Here is a 20431-nt window from a genome sequence, read left to right on the forward strand (position 1 = left end):
ATATGAAAGCAAATACTTAGCATCAATGATCAAACTTTGAGTTTTATGAAACAAATCAAGACTCATCCCACAACATGCTGTAGCATACAGTTAAAATAAACTACCCTGAGAAATCTACTATTATTTATTTCTATTTAAGAATTAAGGTTTCTTAAAGCCTTCCATTTGTAGTCCTGCAAACACTTCCAATGTGCTGAATTTTACTCCTATGAACAATGAAGTAACTGACATTATTTAGAGACACAAAATTAATCATGGCCTTAAGTGTTTGTGGCATATAGGCTCTGTAACTGCTCTCATTCATCTAAACATTCTAATTATAACCAATTCGGAAGAGAGTTGATGCCACTCTGAACAGTAGGAATGATAATCATTGATCATTAAATCAGAAATCTATTCAAAGAAAGAAATATCAATGTCCCCATTTTACGGATGGAAAATATGAGGCACAGAATTGTTAAGTGCTTAATTTTATGTTTGTCAAATAGCTTCCTGAATCTTGGTCCTGTGTCCTAGCTGTTAAAAAGATTCCTATTCAGCCACATAACATCATAGTGCAATCTTATTATTCTGTTTCTCATACAAATGACATTTAATGAGTCCTATATTTGTCCTAGGCTTTAGATTGATCCAGGATGCTAAAAAAAAAATCTCTTATGTGAGAAAGCTGACATAATGAAAACAGAGTCCAAGAGACTTTATTTCCAATGTTTTGAAATAAACTACTGGGAAGAAAGATTCATTTTATAACTTCATTGAAGTCTATGAAATTAAAACTAGTGATAAACTTCCTCACCTGTGTACTCTGGAGAACAAGAAAAACCTTAGAGAGATTTAAAATAAGACTGCTTTAAAATGAATCAGCTACCCCCCAAGACACCCTGAGAAGCCAGGTGAGAGGTGGAGGATGAGGAGATCACCAAAGGCAGTGAGCAGCTCTGCAGAGAGGCACAGGAGCCCTGCAGGGGTGCCTTGTCTGAAATTAGGGATTGCACTTTTGTCTGGGCTTACAGGCATTGCCTGTAGAGTGCAGTCCCCCATGGAATACAGAAGCCTCTGCTGGAAACTGTGGACCTAAGGGAGAATTACAGTTATTTGGAGTGTATGTACAAAGACAGGAGAGAAAAATTTATCCTTGCAATTCCAGCTGATGTAAGAAGGGATGAGGGCCAGAGTTTGCAGCCAGGAAAAGCCAGGTAAGAGGTAAGGAGAGCACCAGGAGTTGGGCAGTGCAGGACTGGAACAGGTCCTGGGAGGATTTGAAGGCTCCTAAGGCAAATCTCCAAAGCTCCTTCTGGGGCTGACCTCACCTACTGTCAGGAACAGTCCTGCTGCAAGTAACCTCTGAGTCCCTCCCAGCCAAGATTCCCGTGGTGCCAAGGGATGCTGAAACACACAGTTTCTCAGTGAAATCAGCACGAGTAAATCCAAACACTCAGAAGTGAAGTCGTGAAGAAAAGAGACCAGGATCTGTTGGTGTGGAGTTCTGTCCTGGGACAGGAGCCAGGCATTGTCTCTCATTTATCTAGTGAGTTCAACAAGTGTTCAAAATTGGGAATTTGCTAATCCATGGACCTTGTACCAATTCCCTCATTTGAAATATGTATTTGAAAATAAGGAATAAGTATAGCCAGATATCACAGACTAACTTTAGAAATAATCTAAGATAAAGTAATATGTCTAGAAAAAAAATTATTTACATTCAAAAGCACATATATTATGTGTATACATATATATTCACAAGTCAGCACATTTAATCAATTAATAAGCTATTTAGGAAAAAAAACCCACAACTTCAGCAATGACGCTTCAGAGCATTTATGGAAAGGTCTTTACAAAAATCTTTTTGTTTGAAATATCCACAGGAAACTGATGCTTCATATGCACACTATTTGCCTTATAGGTCATGTACTACTCAAGAATAAAGTGGTGTGTTTTTCACCTCAGAGAACTTATCTACCCTCTATTATTCATTATAAACATTAGATATTCACTGATTGGAAAAGAAACATCTTGGCTTTTCAAGGTTTAGAGGAGCTTGCTGACTTGTGGTACTCTTTTGTTTGTATATAATGTCTTGAAATCCTGCCTTCTTCCCAACATCTTCAAAAAGATATTCTGTATTTTTCACTTCTGTATTTTTTCTCTTGGCAGTGAAAATAAAAAGCCTTCAGAAGAACTTAACCTGCACTCCCCTCACCAGCACCTTTCTACACAACTGACCTAATCCAATCCTGCTGGAGTAGTGGTATATATTTAAGGGATTATTTTTCACATCATGGCTGTTAAGTACAAGAACATCAAGTTCTCTTCCCCCACTGTGCTGCATCTTTCCTGCTGCAATCCCTTCTCCCACCAACATCAGCCAAGGCTCACCCACCTGCACTGCAACTCTGCTCTGGATCCATACAGCAAGGTTAGGAGTGGCAAGATAAGAGAAAAGTCCTCCTCCTATTGCTGGACAACATAACCAAGAGGGGAAAAAGCACAGAATCAAGTGCCCCACTGAAATCAAGGCACTGGTGCCTAATATTCCACTAGCAATAGCTCTCTTGCAGTATTGCCATGGTGTCACAACATCACTCAGAGTATGGTGAGGAAAACCTTTTCATCCTATCAGAATACAGGTGACTCAGGGTATTGCCATATCTAACCACGAATGAATTGAGAAATGCAGTGGAATTTGCCTTGGTGCTGGTTCAGAGTTACCTTACAAGTGCATTTGGATACAATTTCTGTGCTTATTAACTACCAGTTAGCTAGTACAACCTTTTTTTCTCTTCCTCTCACAACACCCTGCTGCCTGGCAGGAATGTGCTGCAAAAGTCATCTTGGTTTATTGAGACCTCAAAACCTCTTCTGACAACAATATGATTTTCTATATCGCCTTGCCAGAGGGCACAGAGTTGGAAATCATGGTTTTATGCCAGCAAAATGAACACTTTTTTGCAGATGCCTATTATCCCTAATTAGCAGTAAGTCATCAACTTGCTATAGAGTATAAGCTACTTATTCCTCAAGCTTGCTGGCAAACTTCAAGACACTGCATGATAAAAGGTTTGACGTAGTCATTAAAAATCAGAAGTCATTCTGACACTATAAATGTCATTTTCAATAAGTATCTCAAATTATTGTTTTTCCTGACCCAAACCAGATGGAAATAATTTTGTTTTTTTCTTTCTCACATTTTTTTGTTTTGTGGGTGTTTTTGTTTTGTTTTGGTCTTTTGTTGTTGTTGATTTTTTTTAATCTACTTGGAAGGGAAAAAAACCCCCAGCTAATCCAAGGTGGATAAACTGGCAAATGAGAGAGATATAATCTACCTCCAGGCAGCACAATGAATTGGCATCTGCATGCTTTTGCCTTGCCATACATCTGGAGTTTAGCTTTAGAGAAACTCTGTCATGAGCTAATTGATTTGATTGTGTTTTAATTAAATGAAAGGAAAAAAGCTGAAGTTCAAATGTGGGCGGCAGAGTGGTAGTTTCCATATGGAACTGCCAATATTGCCAAATGTTAATTGGACCTCCTGCTGGCAATGAGCTAAACAGGCTGGGTAGTGGCTACTTCATAGAGAAATTGGCTGCTGCCCTGGAAGAGCCAGAGGGAATCCTCCTAGGATAACCACAGCAAGGATGGAGGTGATGGCCTGAATACCTCCAGGTTTCTACAAGGATACACACACAAATGCCTTTGGGGTTGTTGGAATCACACTTGGATCAGCAGTGCCAAAGTCCAGAAAAGGCTTCAAGTCCAAACCCTGCAACTCCCACTGCTTCCACAAGCAAAATGTTAACTTGCTGCAGAAAGTCAAACACAGCAGGAGTGGAAAATTCAGCCCAAAAGACCACATTCTGTTCTGCCTGTGATGAGCCCCCACCTAAGCTCTGCAAAAAGCACAGGTGCTGCTACACAAGCACTTCAAAGGACAAGAGGAAGCCTGTGTTTCCCTGAAAGTCATGGCATGGATGCTCAGGGCTCCATGTTTCAAAGAGCCCTGTGGCTCAGAGGGATGCTCAGCCACACTGCTCTCTTCTGCAGTGGGCAGTGTTACAAACAATGATGTATTTATTCTAGTTCTCACTTTCTTAGCTGTACACCAGGGACTAATTGGCTGAAGGCCTGGAAAAGCTTATTTAGCTATCTGTCTCTTAGGTAGAATGCCCTAGTCCTGCAAGACACTGATCCCCAGCAAGCAAGCAAGGGACCTGACCTGGCCTTCCCACTAATTACACAAGAAACAGAACAAAACAGGGTTAACTTTAGGGCTTGACATGTGCTTGCTGCACCACTGGGGTAAAGTGCAAAAACATTGCTTTTTTATTTCCTGGTCATAATAACCACCTCAACTCGAGTGCTGATGGTTGGTTTGTCAGGTTAGAGGTTATCATTACCACAAATTGTCTCTTGCTAGTGCATCCCAAATGCAGATAACACACTTGTAACATCCACCTTCAGTGTTACTTCACAATATAGTTTTCACTCTCTTGGGGTTAATTCTACAGGGAAAAAAAAAAAAAAAAAATCAGCAAAGTTATGATTGGAGAATACTTTGTAGAGACACTAGAAATTCCAAAGGCAACACAGCCAGTCAGGGCTACCCAGCCTCACTAAATTACACTTCCCATGCAGAAATCTCATGGTTCTGAGCTCTTCTGCTCCATCTACACTGGCATCTGATCTGAGCTGGGTGCATCCTACAGCACATTGAGCACAGCAGTCAGACTCTACAATCACACAACCTCTCTTGTCAACTGGTTCTTATGTCAAAACACATCAGGGATTCTCTTAAGGTCTGAAAAAAACCCATAAAGATCTGACCTATGCTTGCAATATGCCCACAAATGTGTGTTTGTAAATTAATTATTTACATATTGGCAACATGCAGTCCTTATTGGAACAGCTACACAACTTCTTCCTCCTCTCCAATAAAATTTTTAGCTTCCACACTTCCATCTTCCCAAAGAAGGAACAAGCAAATGCTCAGCTGTCCTGTTATACAGATTTGAAAGAAATCTGGCTGAAAATCTTCTTGCTACCTCCTCTCTCACCCTGGCTGGCTTTAACCAGAAGAAAAGGGATCATAGGTTTAATGCAGAATGCTTATTCTTTTTTTCCTCAACCTCAATATTTGAGAAAAAAGTCAGCAAATGGAAAGTTTCCAGATAGTTACACTTTCCAGATATACGAAACATCATATCAAAGGTCAAAGTAACTCCTCCACAAAAACAAGGGGAAAAAAAAATCCAGGCACAATAACAGAGATGTGGGAGGACAGAAAAAACAACTAAAAGCAGTGTACATAAAAGAGCAACCAAACTACTTTGAGCAACTGAGCTGCTAATTGAAAATTAATGCTCCTTGTGTCTAAATATTAAGGGATAAATCTCCTTGGAGCACAACAGTTTATATTTCTATTTAGAGTTTAAATATTTTTGGGGATGATTTTGTAATTTCACTTAAGAGTAAGCTGCATATACTCATATTATTAAATTCTGAATTGATATTTTAAAACATCACATCAGAAAACCAGAACTGCAAGACTGGAAATACTTCTTTAGTGACTTTTCTTGGCATAGCCTTAATATGAGGGAGAAAAATAACAGTAATAAATTTACAATGAATTTTTTTAGCTGCAGGCAAAGTGGTAAATCTCCCCAGCAGATATTGGCTAGAAGTGTGAAAATAAACTGAAGCACCTGTGGCTCCTTTCCTGTGTGGTGATAAAGGGATTAAAAACAACCACCTTATCAGTAGTTAATATGTGTGTTATACCAATGCTGAGATTAAACTGAGTGAGGAGAGTCACAGGGAAGCCTTTGGCCCTGGTTTCCACCTCCCCAGCTAGCAGCAATGTACTCTCCATCTGCCCCAAACAGGCCAGGAGCCCCTGGATGGCTGGCTTTGGCAGCAGCAGCACCTGCTGAGGCAAGGGAAGGCAGGGGAGGATGCCCAGTGCCAGCTGCATGACAGGAAAGATGGGGCTGCAGGTATGTCACACCCTCAGGTGGCCCTAGCTACTCACTGTCCACTCTGAGCCAAAAACCTAGCAAAACAGTACAAGTGTGGCCAAAGTTACTCTGGGCCATTTATAGCTCCACTCTTCTCCATCCCTAAGCAAGCTAAGGCATCACAGGTCTCAGCTGGCTGGCTCCTCTGGAGCTGTACATCACCCCAGAGGAGATGCTGTAGGATGTTAGGAGATGATCTTGCTAACTCACCTACTCTGCATCACTGGCTAGAGGACTCAGCTGCTGATCCCTCTCTGATGCCTTTCAGACATGCCTCTGATACCCCTGGAGAGACAGAGGCATTCCCCTGCAGATCCCTGCCTGTCCCAGAAGGCATCACCACTGCAGGCAGAGGCAGCACACAGGTACAGCTCTACAGAGATGCTGCTCACACTGGAAGTGGCTTTCCAGTCAGCCTGTGTTTTAGCACCACCACAACAGAAACATTAGGTGAACCACCAGCCATGCTGGTGACCATTTGTAAGGATGCACATTATCACTGCTTTGAGACAAAAGAAAAATAGCCTTTTGTCTGGGCTTCTGAAACTGAGCCAGCTCCTACTTCTGAGCTGGAGAAATGTAGAGGGTATATCATTGAGCTGGGGCAGGAACAGAACAAGAGTGGAGGGGAGAGAAGTCTGTGAAGAGAGGGAAGACTTCTGCCAGGAAGTGATCACCTGAGCTCACTGCCAACAGGTATGAGATGCTCTGATGCTTCCAGCACATCCAGTGCTGAAGCAATGACCACCTGAAGGGCTAACATCATTAGCTGTTTTCCTCTTCAGTCCTCTTCATGAAAAAGAGGACTCATTCCAGACTATCCAGTGCTCTTGCCAAACACAACTCTGTATGAATATTGCATGTGTTTTTCCCATTATTATTACAATCTTTAACCAAACCTTTCACAATTAACATGTTTATATATCTGAAAGCAGTTTGGTTTTGTTGGCTCCCACCCCAATGCTTCCCCACTCCTGAGTACTATGACAAGGAGTTCCTGATCTATGAATAACAGAACACTTACATACCCAAAACCTTAGCAGCAATTTGATCAGTCATGTAATTAAATGCCTGGGACAGGACAGCCCAGAGCTCATTGTGTTGCCTTTCAAGAGCAACATTTTCTTCTCTACTGGCAGCACTTCAACACCTTTTTTTCTAGCACAGGAAACAGCATATTGCACTTGTCCAAATGTGTGCAAGTCAGCCTCAAAGCAAATAGTCTCTTTCTGTGACCTTGCAGGCCTCAGAACCCTGCCAGAGAGGTCAAGAACACTTTAAAACCCAACCAGCAAATTTCTGATTGTTGCTGTCGTTGCAAATATTTGTACAGGCTTTTAGCTCTGCCATCTTTGTAGAGAGAACTGTGTTTATTTTTAAGTTCAGTTTTTAGCTGCCTTTAAAATGCTTGTCTTTGTTGCTAGATACGAGCTTGAATAAACAATAATAGTGAAACTCCAAAATACTCAGAACAACCTATTAATGATTAAACACAGTCTTCTTAGTCAAAATACTAAGTTGCCAACTCTAAAACCACAGCCTTTAAGAATCATTCATAACATTCTGTACATATAATATTATAATTCTTAATACAGTCTAAGTCATCTTCTTTGCTATGAGGGAAAGGGAGTCGCCAAGTTGCAGCTGACTTTTTATTCTGCATCATGTTTCATTACCCTCTTCATCCCCAGCCACACAGCAAACAGCTGTTTTATTCCCTGTATCCCATTCTTTACTAGGGCCAAGGTGGGGAAAATCAGGCACAAGCTGACATATTTGTCAGCCCAGTTGCCCTTCTTTTGCCAGCTTAAACTCGGACACTCAGGAACACATTAATGTCAAAGGACAAGTCTATGCAATTGTGATGGGATTCAGTTTTACTCTAAAAACCAGTATGGCCCCTTTCCTACACAATCAAGAAACAGTAATGTCATCAAGCAAGGTGATGGCACTGTAAATCACTATAGTAAAACCCAGTGGAATTGTAGTACCATCTTCATGAACGTTTGAGGCTGTATTCATACATATGTTTTTTTACTTCAGTCTTTCCATGAAATCAGTGTTTATGGGAGTGAGGTGCTGGTAATAAAAAAAACTTTAGTTGGAACAAATTACAAATGAGAAAGCTGCTGCCCTGCAGCTCATGGCACTGGGATGCTGGGCTGGAGCCTGCCCTGTGCACTGCACACCCTGGGGGCGCAGGTGCTTGTCACTTGTGGAGGCTGGGCTGGAAACCAGGATCCCCTTCCCTGGGGGAGAGCCAGCTGCACTCTCCTTTTAGATCCAGCACCAGCCCAGCACTAACCAGAGCATCAAGTACTCCTGGGAGGTAAAAGGGCCAAAGAAAGGGGCTTGTTGAAGCTGCAGCTGGGGAGATGTCATCTTGTCAAAGAAGGCACTGAGAATATGCTTTGCTCTCCCAGTGGATTCTTCCCTTAGGGACAACAACAGCTCTGTAAGAGCATCATCAACGTGGCAGATACATAATTGATACCTTCATTTCCCCACTTGCTTGTTCCCAATGTATTTGAGGCCTCCATTTCTCCTCTGGTCTCTGTTAATAATGAATGACTGCACTACCATGGTGCTTAAAGAGAGCTGGCCATAGATCAAACCTCTTTGTTTAGAGAGCAGCATGGACAAGCACCAGAAAGACCATTCTTGTTTCAGCTCCAAGTATAAAATGAAAGACAATGCTTGAACAACAGATTTCTGATTTTCATTGACACCTGCTCAGCTGTTGCATTTTTTAAAAAAAATTTAGCTATCCACAAGCCCTATGAGTTTGTTTGCAGCATGTCCCTTTCTAACTCTCATTCAGACATGGGCATTTTAAGCAATCATAAAAATATCTTTGCCATCTGTAGGCTAAAACAAAATGCCAACTTCAACTTTTATGTGCCAGTTTAAACTGAACTGCTTTAGCTGGAGCTGGGTGAGCATCCCTTCAGCTGGAAAGCAAAAACCAACAGAAAAAACACCAGACCCCACCTCCTCCCAACCAGTGCATTCCAGCACTGTACTACCACATGGCCTAACAATATTCATTCAGTACTTAGCTTCAGAACACAGAGTTCCAAAGGGCACCAGAGGAAATGCCTGTTTGCCTGTCAGGGGCACCTGAGCCCCCCCAGTTACTCCAGCATGCATCAGTGCATTGCTGTGCAGGAAAGCCATTCCTTTTGCTAAGTGGAATTAGCAGCTAGCAGTCATCATAGCCCAATGAAACATTTTTAAGCCTTCCAATTACCATTAAGATACATTCAGGCTGATTGTGAATCAGATAATATATTAAGTTATTTCCTTTGTACAAAACCCAATACAGACAACAAGAATAATTTAGCCTGTTTTAGCCAGATTAATGTAGACAGGCGTCACTCCAACAGTATAGAATGCCATGCTTCACTGTGTTTTGTATTTTCTTTAAGACTGTCTTTAAAACTTTAAAAAAGTGTATCCTTCATTAAAAATATATTTTTATTATTCCTCACTTATTAAGAGGTAAACCAGGCTACATGACCCTTGAGTAATTACAAGCCAGAATACTAAACAGTGACATGAATTACTTAAAAAAACAAATGAAACAGAAGCTGTTCTCACAATTATCAAGTTTCTTTAGTTTTATGATTACAAGTGCCATGACCTTGTTGATACAGATGAATTGAGCACAAAAGCTTTGCTATTTAGCCATGTGCTTAAGAGTGCAACAATAAGAACTGATTAAAATAAAAGAGGTGGTGCAAAAAAAACCCAAATATGACTGGCAAGCCCTGGACCTATTGCTAGCAACTCCAAGCAGCACTGAAAATTCCAAATACTTGCAAATAAAGTATGGACAGTATCAATCTTCACCAAATTCATCTTTGGCATTATTTAAGATCTATAAAGCTTTCTTTTTTAAACTACTACCAAACATTTTCCCAGAGAGGGAGCATTATGTGATGAGTGCTCGCCTGTTTCCATCAGTCCCTGGGAAAGTGAGCCATTTCTTAGGAAAGCCCACAGGAATACTTAAGAAATTCCTGCTTGCAACTTCTGCCTGACCCAATTGTTTCTCACCCTGGGCTTTCTGCAACTCACCCAGCAAGGGACAGAAAGGGCTATTTATCTGCTTAGTCAACAATGAATCAACCCACGGACAAAGTGTCCCAGAAAGGAAGGAGCAGTCTCTCTCTCCACTGGTGTTCCTTCCCCAGGGTCTCTCTCCAGGGGTTTGCCCAGACGTGAGCTCATCCTGGCAGGCAAGGCTTGCTTGGGTCTCTGCTCTTCCCACCCAGCAGCCCCCAGAATAACATCACTGCAAGGATTCAAGGAGGGAAAGGAAAGCAGAGATCCCACAGGTGATGGATGATCTTTTCCCCATGCCCAGTGGGCACAGAGGGAACACTGGAGCCCTGGAATGGCAAGCAGGAGCCAAACCCAGTCCCTGAGCCCCTCTGCAAGGCACAATGTCTTCAGAGGCACTCCCCAGCATTACTTTGACTGTGATGTTTGAAACTGTTGAGCTTCAACCTCAACAGAAGGAGCAGAAGGACCTTCCTGCAATCCCTGGCAATTTACTTCCCTCAGAAAATACCTCCTGAAAAATTCTATGCCATACTGAAAAAAACTGCCTGGCAACTCCACCTCCAGTGAAAAACGCTTTTGTGTAAGAACAGGTTCTGAAATAGAAAGGTTAATAATTATTCTTTATAAGAGCACCTTCAAGCAGCTTACAAATAAATGATGGCAACTTTGTTGAGCTTAGCAAGAAGCTGTGACATTTTGGAAATGAAAAGAAATGATAAAGAGTTCAGTCATTTCGCTTGCCTTGAAAAAAGATTTACAATTTCCCTTAAACCTCCCTCCCACTCCTGCTAACATTCAAGTACTTGGCACATGTATTCAACATTTTTACACCCTGTACTCACTTTTCACCCTAGCTGGATGCTGAACTTTGGGAGAGAGTGGTAATTTTAACGCCAGGAGAGACCCAAAATGGGACTGGTGCATTACACCACACAACTCCTTACCATGGGCAAGCATTGTCTTTCACATTCTGTGCTCACAAGAGCTATGGTAGAATTGTGATGAAACATTCATAAGCCATGATCAGCAGAACAGAAGATTTCTGTATTTAGCAGGAAATTTTCTGTATATCAATACAAATGGAGAATACAAAGAATACAGGTAAGCACAGCAGCACAGTCTGACTCAAATTTAAAAAAAATGTTAGAAAAGCACCACTAACCTTCACTGAGTATTTTCTTATTTTAGAAGGAATGAAATTAAACTAAATCAAGTGTTAACTGTCTCTTTAAAAAAAAAAATCCTGTATAAGATCATGAATAACATGCTAAACTGATAAGCACAGAAAAGCAAGATGGATCCCACTCAGGAGCTTTTTGACAAACATTATGACATTTCATGCATTTATGAGCAGTAGTCACTGAGAATCAGCTCTATAAGTATTTTCATTTAAACCAGAACACTTCAGTTTCATGTTTGTGAGCATGCACATGGTCCATACAACAGGGCTTGCATGCTGCCTATAGTTTTTGGACAGATGTCAGCACGAGGAGGAGCAGCCTGGCCAAGCATCCATCCACTGTAAATCAGCCCTTGCCAAATCAGCTCAGCAATGCCAGAACAGCCAACTAAAGAAAAGGGTCCATGGATTGTGTCAAGGTACCAGGGAAAATAGGATCCTATTTCAGAACACCTGCTCTGAGGAGGGTGAAAAACCTTCAGATGTGTCCTCAAAGCTTCCAATCCAAACAGCTCCATCACCCACACTGCCTTCCCACTTCAGTCAGCCTTTCTGCTAACTTTAAACTTCTGTCTTTTAAACCACGTGGGAACCAAAGGTTTGAGTGGACTTTTAATTATCTTTCATGCCAACACAGACTTTTAGAGTATAATTGAATTCTGTGGGAAGTTTAGCTTTGAGAAGAGTTAAGGAGAAAAAAGTAATGAATAACAAGAAAAAAAGAGGAAGGATTACTATGGCACACACATTTTCTTCATACTCAGAGCAAGACAAAAGACTGTATTTGCCTAATTTGCTCATGTTCTAGGAATACCACAGTTTTTTCACTGATACTGCACACTTTTATGCAGTAGAAGGGTCAGCATACAGGCTGGGAATGCCCCCTGGCTGGAGTGTGGAGCTCATAGGGATGCACAGCTCCCTTTTCCAGCAGTGGCAGCACTCTGGGCTCAGCACCTGCTCCCCAGGGAGGCAACTAAGCATGGAAAAACACAAACACAAAATATGAAGTGGCTCTGTTATTCATGCTGAGGGAAGTGCCTTGTTACTAAATACTCTGGAATCCATGGTCCTGCATGCTGGCTTTTAGAAAGGACCTTTGACTCCATATAATATTTTAATAATCCTGCCACTTTCACAGCTATAACAAGCCAGAAAGTAAAGCCAGGGCTAAATGCACAGTGCTAGAACACTGCCCTTGGTGGGCTTTGGTCAAGCTGTAGAAAAGAATGTAATCTCAATATCATATGAAGTCATAGCACTTGTCTGGGGTGTATCTGGATATTGTTTTTATAAGTACAAAACTCTGCTGGTAGGAACAGGTGAGTAATTGGTCAAAATACTGCAAGGACTATAACTAAAAAAATTACATAGTTTTTTTGTGCAAGGAAACGTTCTCATCCCTAATTTTACTGACATGCAGTCTAATGCAAGGGGCTCTTTTTCAGGTAGATACAGAAACAGTGGAGGAAATGTAGGGCTGTATCCACAAAACAGAAGGATCAAATTTACTTCTTATGGCAAGACTCAAGACTGGGGAGGCCCAGAGTAAACCCCTGCTATTGAAGGGACTCTTAACCTACCACACATCCTGAACCTGCCTTATTCTACTACTGGGGAGCTCTGGGGAGCATTGCTTTATCTCTCACCTTCTTCCATGCACCCTTCCTACAACCTCAAACAATTGCTACTACCAGACCTCTGGCTTCCCTATTTTAACAGACACGACAAATATTTTGAAAAATTGTCAATTATCTTGAAATTTTGTTATGGACATTTACAGAAAAACATAACATCATAATATTAGTCTGATGCTAAAAACTTCAATGAGTATATGTGACTCAGCACATACATGCATCACTCAGTGGGACTTCACTCAATTCCTAGTTAGAAGAAAAATGTTCCTGGCAATGTGTCAGAAAAAGAGCCATCAATATGACACCAACAATAAATGCATCAAGATAAACTAATGGTTGCCTTTCTCACCTAACTTGGCAGTAAGCTGCCAGACTAAAGAGAGCTGGTTGAAGTCCTCATAAAAGACTCCCTACTTTACTACCCATCTCCTTGAAGCATCTCTTGCACCACCTCAGCATTATCCCAGTTTTCCTCCCCTCTTTGTCACCTCAAACATAGATTTTTTTTTTTTTTTAACCCCACAAGAAAGACATTTTTTTGTCTCAAAACTTTTGCAACCACTCCATATGTTAGAAAATAAATTTTAAAAAAAGACACCAAAAATGATAGGTGCAAAGACTGAATTATAAGGAAATACACACAGTAAGACAAAATAAACCTCTCTACATTTGCAAGTTTTCCCTGCATTGATATCTGGACATGTAAGTAATCACTTAAACAAGAAAGAATGGGCTCCATGTTGTTTTTTTTTTTTTTTTAATGAGATTGAAGTGCCTGCAATTTGCTTTTAGGAAATGGCTAATTTAGTTAGCAGTTCTGCATCTGTTCTTCCTTTTCTCTCCACTCAGTCTTACATGGAATATACTGCACAGACAAGAAAAAAAAAAATCTAAACTGAAAGAAAGAAACCTCTGGGCCAATATATACAGAGGATGTATCAGTTCTTAGGGGGTTAAGAAAAACTCGTCCATGCCATCAGACACCTCCCTTCTGACATAAGGACAGTGGTGTCAGCTCTGCCCTGCTGCTATATACAGGTCCTCAGGGGAAAAAACAGGTTGCCAAATATGCTAGCCAGCAGCATTCCCTTCCAACACTGTCAGGGTGTAATGATGTTATCTGCTAAACCACAGGCAGGCAGGGGCTGAGGAGCCTGCAAAAGCTAAAGAAAGATTTAACCACAGCAGTGGGATAATTCACTAGCTGTCTTCAGCTGATTCCTTCATCGTGGGGAACTCACCTAATGAAGGATTTTATATAGCAATGCTATTTTGGTTTTTTGGTTCATCTCACCTTCTGGTGAGAATCCAATGTTTCCTGCAATGTTCTCTTCTGTGGTTGGGGAAACCCTGAATGCAATGTAGGATGAGCTACAGAGAGAGAGAGATGTTTTCTCTACAAACAGATCCCTAAGGACAGCTGGTGGAAAGGTAAAACCACAGAGATCCATGGCATGACTTCAGTCATTTGTGCTCACTTATGTCCATGATCTGTCACTTTCAGGTCTGACATGCTCCATCTGTAGCATGGGGGGGAAAACAATATTTAATTATCACACAAGACCCATCTTCACGATGGATTAATACTCATGGAAGACTTCAGAGCTGAGTGACATGAACCCTTCTAGATCATGCCAGGGTAACTATCTGTGGCCTCTATCCTTACATGCTATCAGATCTTGCTGCTTTTGCACTGAAGCAGCTGGGAAAGGCTTGCACCTTAACAGGGCTGAGCTGCAGTCACTGCAGCCATTGCCAGACTAAAAACTGGTCTGTGGAATAGATACAGTGTGCAACGAGAGACACCAAGTTCTGTGTCCAGCTTCTACTAACTAGAGAAACCTGAGAAGTTCCAAGCTTTTGTTAATGGTTTAAAATGCACTGAAAATAATGCTTAGCTTCTGTATACTTTCTAGTGACTTAAACCTGTATTCTCAAGGTTTTTTCATCATTCATGGATGTCAGCTGGAAAGGTACATGCTTTTTTCCTCTTTTTCTCCTTCAGAAATACATAATCCTAGAGATCCAACACTGACTTTAAATATTTTTTCCTTCAACACATTTCTTACTATGCACTTCAAACTAAGCTACAGAGTTTCCAGGTGCATTAAACTTTCGGAAACACATTGTTCATCTTGCTGGATCTGGCTAAAATATGCTCTCCTCCTCTTCTTCCCCTCTTGCCTCCGGTAGCAATGGGAAAATTAAATCAGCAAGAAGAGAAGTGCAGGGGGAGTTAAGAGAGAGGTGTTGCCACAAGTGTCCAAGATACTTGTTTTTTCAGTTTCAGGTTTCTGAGAATTCCCCTAGGCTTTGCCAACACAAACTTTCTTCCTCTTTTCAGAATCATGTTCTCTCTGTAACATGACACAGGTACATGACAGTACTGCCCAACAAAAAGCTCTAAAAGCAGAGTGACGGCCAGGTAATTTCTGCAACCCTTTGTAGTTAATATCTCTTTCTTTTTCTTGCTGGCTCATGTTTTGCTGCTCTCTTACTGCTTTCTCCTACAACTAAAGTAAATACTATTTCTTCTTGGTCTTTGTCCAGCTCTCAAGAAACTGGCTTTATCCACAGTCTAGCTGTCTACTGTTCATTCCCTTGCACAGAGTCTCTATTATGTCCCACTTATTTCTTCCATATCATATTTCTATGTGTCAAAAGCAGCAATATTCAAGCAAGAATAAACAACAGCAGGGTTTTTCCAAGAAATCAAATCTAGTGCCTTCTCATAAGAGTCAGACCAGCCTTCCAAAACTTTCCTTCAATAATTTAAGCACAAGAACTACCCTGAAATTACTGCAATTGTTTAAAACATTGTATGGATTTTTAGCACAAATTGTTAATACCAATATTCTCCTTCTTTTTAACAATCACTTGAACAGTTCATGACAGTAGGAAAATCATGCATGGTGGTAAAATGTGTAAGGCAGGAAAACCACTACACCCTTCTCTGTATCAACATAAAGGAGGCCAGATTTGCAGTGCACTAGAACACTGCTTCACATTTTCAGAACAAGAATATTCTTAGCATCTGTGCCAAAACCAACACTTCCTTCCCCTCAGAAAATGCAATAAATCTATAAAACTCCAAGAAACAAACCAGTAATCTTCAGACACATTGAATGAATTTACAGGGAAGGAAATGCACAGCCATTTCTGAATTATGAACAATTAAATAAATTATAACACATTATAAATGCATAATATAAACACATCTAATTTCTTGGCAATCAACTGTCTGGGTTTTTTTCTCCTCATAAAGACAGCCACTACCTAAGAATCATTTCCCACCAGCTTAGAGGGACTTTAAGTTGCAACGTGACAAAAATTACTTGATTGTATCCCACTAAATCTCTTTCATAAGCACTCAATGAAAGTGTCATTTCTTTGTTGATTCATCCAGGGTCTTGGGGGGGAAAATGGGAGGGAAAATAAGCCTGGGTGACTTTATATTGCTTGTTATGACATAGATGCTTCAGGTAAGTTGATCTCTGGGGGTTATAAGCAAGGAGAGCAATTGGGAGAAGAGTCACAAACTGAACCCTCTCTTACTGCTCACATCACACCATGTTTTTAGCTCAGGAAGCTGCTGCTGAGTGAAATTCACTTGTTTGGTGCCCAAGCACTAAAATCCCTTTAACAGTAGGGGTGAGAGATGTACAAGCTGCACTTTGGGGCAAACACTGGCTAGAAACATGTGTCCTGGGCATCTCACTCCCTATAGGAACTGCAGCTGGGGCTCTTCCATGGACTCCCACCCAACAATACTTACACTGGGGTATGCCAGCACAGGATGCAGACATGGACACTGGCACAGGGCACTGCCTGCCCAGCTCCTGGTTTGAGAGGGAAGATCACTGGTGCATCCCACTGCAGCAGGCTGAGCTGAATGCAAAGCCTGGCTCTAGGAATCACAGAATGTTTGGGGTTGGAAGGGACCTTAGAGATTATCAAACTCCTTTGCCACAGGCAGGGAACCTTCCACATTCTGGCTTCCAGGCTCCCATTGCAGTACTTTGTTTCTTCAAGACACCATACTCTCTGACAGGCTGCCCTCCCTGAGGTTTCCTGGGCATTCAGACCAAATTTCACTTGTGACAAATGCTATTTTACTTAGTTGATCTGACTACCAAACAGAAGTTGAGATCCAAATCACTTTCCTTCTGTTGCCTGCACTTGCTCTGTAGCAGTGCAGACACAAGGCACAGAGAGCCAGCCCTGTCCCCCACCCCAGCAGGAAGGGTCAAGAGAAACAAAAATAATTTAAGTGTGCATCAACAACGTTGCAAACCCCAGAAATAAAACCAGGGGTGACAAATCCCCAGTCAAGAGCTCACTTCCTGAGCTGAAGCTTCCAGCAATAAAAAAAAGCTCTTAGGCTAAAAAAAGAGTCCCCTAAAAGTGTATCTAAGTCTTGTCAGCAATGTTTTAAGCTGAAAGTGTAAATTATGATAGCAGTGAAAACATTGTTTCATCATATATCACAGCTATTCCAATAGTACAAATCACTAAGTTAGCTCAAATCAATAAATATTAGAGATTGTCTGCATTTTTTGTGAATTATCTCGAGATCATAAAGCACATGATCTGTTTGCATAGCTCATGCAACAGCCCAGGCTCTAAAACCCAACCAGTATCTAAGGCCTCTGCACCATTCCAGAGCTTTTACTGGGCAACACACTAAAAGGTTCAGATGTAGAAAATACAAAAAGGATTAAAAAACACTGAAATTACCATTGTGCATCTACCTGATGAGGATTTGCTGACGGGTTTGGGTTTGGGCAGATGGTCAGAATGAAGACATTCTAAAACACTAATTTAAAAAGCACATTCTCAGGGGTGAGGGATGCAGGCTGATCTTTGGGAACAGAACTGGTTTTGCTCATACAGTTTCACATGTTAGGACAGCTGTATCACAGACTAACTCTGCTGGGCAAAACATCATTCCAATTAATATGAAACCAAAGCAGGAATCAGAGAAGGAAAAGGCTACACAGCCCCTATCTTTTCATAGAAAACTTCATTTTCACAGAGCTATCATTGATAATTTGGAATTAACCCTGTAATGATCTGTCATTCTCATTCTACTTACATGCAAACTGGCAGCATACCCTATACTTCCATAGAGTGATAGAGTACCCATAGATCCTCATTTCTCCCTAGCTTTTTCCCACTGACACTGGTTATCACAGTTGTACAAAGCAGCAAGAGAACAACAAGTAGTTCAGAAATTACTTCTCCGTATGGGACTGAATGGCAGCAAGTTGGGGTATTACTGCATAGCAGAAACACTTTTCTAGCTGCTGTTACAATTTTAATACTTTGCTGAAGTATTTTTTAAAATCCATCAGTGATTGACCCAAGGCATTAAGAGCACTCAGCTCAGTTGTGTTTTAAAACTATTAATTCAGTGAAAACCAAATTTATACCAGCATCAATTCCGTATTCTTCTGCAAAGTTACATTTTTTAAATCTCAAAAAGAATCAGTGTCCAAAATGAATAAAGGACAACTTTAAGGGAAAATGTACAAAGAAAGATATAAATGTGCAAGTCTTTTTTGTTTTTAATAGGCTGGACTGTGATATGGTGCTAACACTGATGAGGATTTGAGAGCTCTTTGATTTCCTCCTGGCTATCTTAGGTGCTGTCCTGCTTCCTGGAGATAAGTTTTCCCATCTAAACCAAGGAATGAAATAAAAGCACTGGAAAGCATTTTGATATCTGTAACACCACCTAAGGATGAGGCCATGTTACTCAGGAGCAGTAAGAAAGCCAAGGAAGTGGATCTAGGAAGGAAGGGCAACTGATCCAAGGAGTGGCTGGGATCCAGCAGTGTGGGATCAGTTGTTAGTGGGGCTTAGCACTGGGGGCTCTGCAGGAAACAAAATCTTCCAGGAGCTTTTCGTCTGGGGGAAGTATGGGGTGGTCATCTGAGAAGACAACCCCCACACAACCACAGGCAGCCAGCCCCCTGCCCTGGAGCTCTCCTTCTCTAATGGCACACGAGGAAGCTGATGATTAACGCTGTGAACAGGTGATTAGTGGCTACCAAACTTCAACACATGGAGATATCTCAGCCTGACTGAAAGGTCACGTACCCTGGCAGCTCAACCAGGAGAAGTTCTGGCCATCTGAGAAGCAGCCTCAGAGGGAGAAGAGGTGAGACACCAACCTGCTGAGCACTACACCTGTGTTTTCACACACACGTGGTCCCTGTGGTGTGCCTGGTGTCCCTGTGAGAGCGTGTTCCAGGGTGCAGGCTCAGGTTGCACCTCCCCTGCAGGAGGAATTGCTGCAGCGGCGCGGGGGCACCGCTCTGCTCTGGAGCATCACAGGGCATGTGGCAGCACCTACACTTTATATTCCATAAACAGCCTGCACTTAAAAGGGTGCACAATTTTATCTCTCTATATTTAGTGACTCATTCCACACACCTTCATTCAGAACCTCAACAACAGCACAAATCAGAATCATGGTGTTGGGAGCATGATCAGACCTACACTTCCAGCAGTTGCCATTGCTTTTCATACTTCAACTCAAGAAACACAAGCATAAGCTTTTAAAAGAGCTCTTGCAGTTCCCATTACTAGCAGGCAACTTCACGACTGCCCATTCTATCTGAAAACATGGGCTTTTTATACCTGTGACTAGGCATCCAAAATATCCACTCAATCAGCCTGAAGTCTAAGGCAGCTTACATACTTAATTAACCCAAATTCTGGAGCTGTCACAGCTGTAGTCCCATCTCACACCACTGGTACTGTGAAAAAAGAGCTTCCCAAAAATCTGAAAAGCTTTGGGTAGAAACTCAGCAGCAAATGAAAACAGTACATCTTTACATTGTACTTAAAACTCTTGCATAACTTACAAAAGTATAAAAAAAGCAGGGGGAAATGTATAGGATTCCCAATATAGACTTATGAGGGTTCAGCCTCAATGTCCACAACCAATTTAAATCTCAGGAAAAAGATAAAGGAAGATGAGGCTCTCTGCTAAGAATGTCCTTTGTGGCTGTGGACAAGCCATCTGGGGCTTCACATCAAATGAAACTTACCATTTCATCTCAATAGCTCTGCTTTTCACTCTTTCAAGTGCAGGAAAACCTGAAATGACCAGCTAACAGGCCATTTGGGAGTAGTTCACTGCACCTGTAAGTGCTTTGAAATGCCTTCCTGTAAAGTGCAATGAGTTTCAAAGTTCTTCCACTTTAGAAAGGAAAAACAGCCAGAGGAGAAAAATCAATTTCCTTTTTAAACCCTTTAGGAATTATTACTCTGAGGGCTTTTCTGCACATTCAGAGTTATTGTGGACTGAGTCAGGATCAGAATTTACGTCTATGGCTGAGCATCTCCACAGCCAACTCCTCAGGAACAGGAGGGCTTGCTCCACAACAGTGCCCTCAGTAAGGCTCACAAGTAGCTACTAATACAGAGCACTACTAAAACTTCTTTTACTAGACAAGTCTTGGAATTTCTCTGTGGATAACCAATTAGTTTGTTTACCAACACCTAGAAGTGCTGAAGGAAATATT

At 41.4% G+C, this 20431-nt stretch overlaps 1 protein-coding gene across 6 annotated transcripts in view; it reads right to left on the reverse strand.

Moving 5' to 3' along the window:
- The window catches only part of PHACTR2 (phosphatase and actin regulator 2), a 129357-nt gene that overhangs the window by 49064 nt on the left and 59862 nt on the right, over nucleotides 1–20431 (reverse strand). The gene's annotated exons all lie outside the window — the stretch shown is intronic.

The sequence above is a fragment of the Oenanthe melanoleuca genome, chromosome 3 (genome assembly GCF_029582105.1).
Source record: "Oenanthe melanoleuca isolate GR-GAL-2019-014 chromosome 3, OMel1.0, whole genome shotgun sequence".
In the NCBI taxonomy this organism is placed as follows: domain Eukaryota; kingdom Metazoa; phylum Chordata; class Aves; order Passeriformes; family Muscicapidae; genus Oenanthe; species Oenanthe melanoleuca.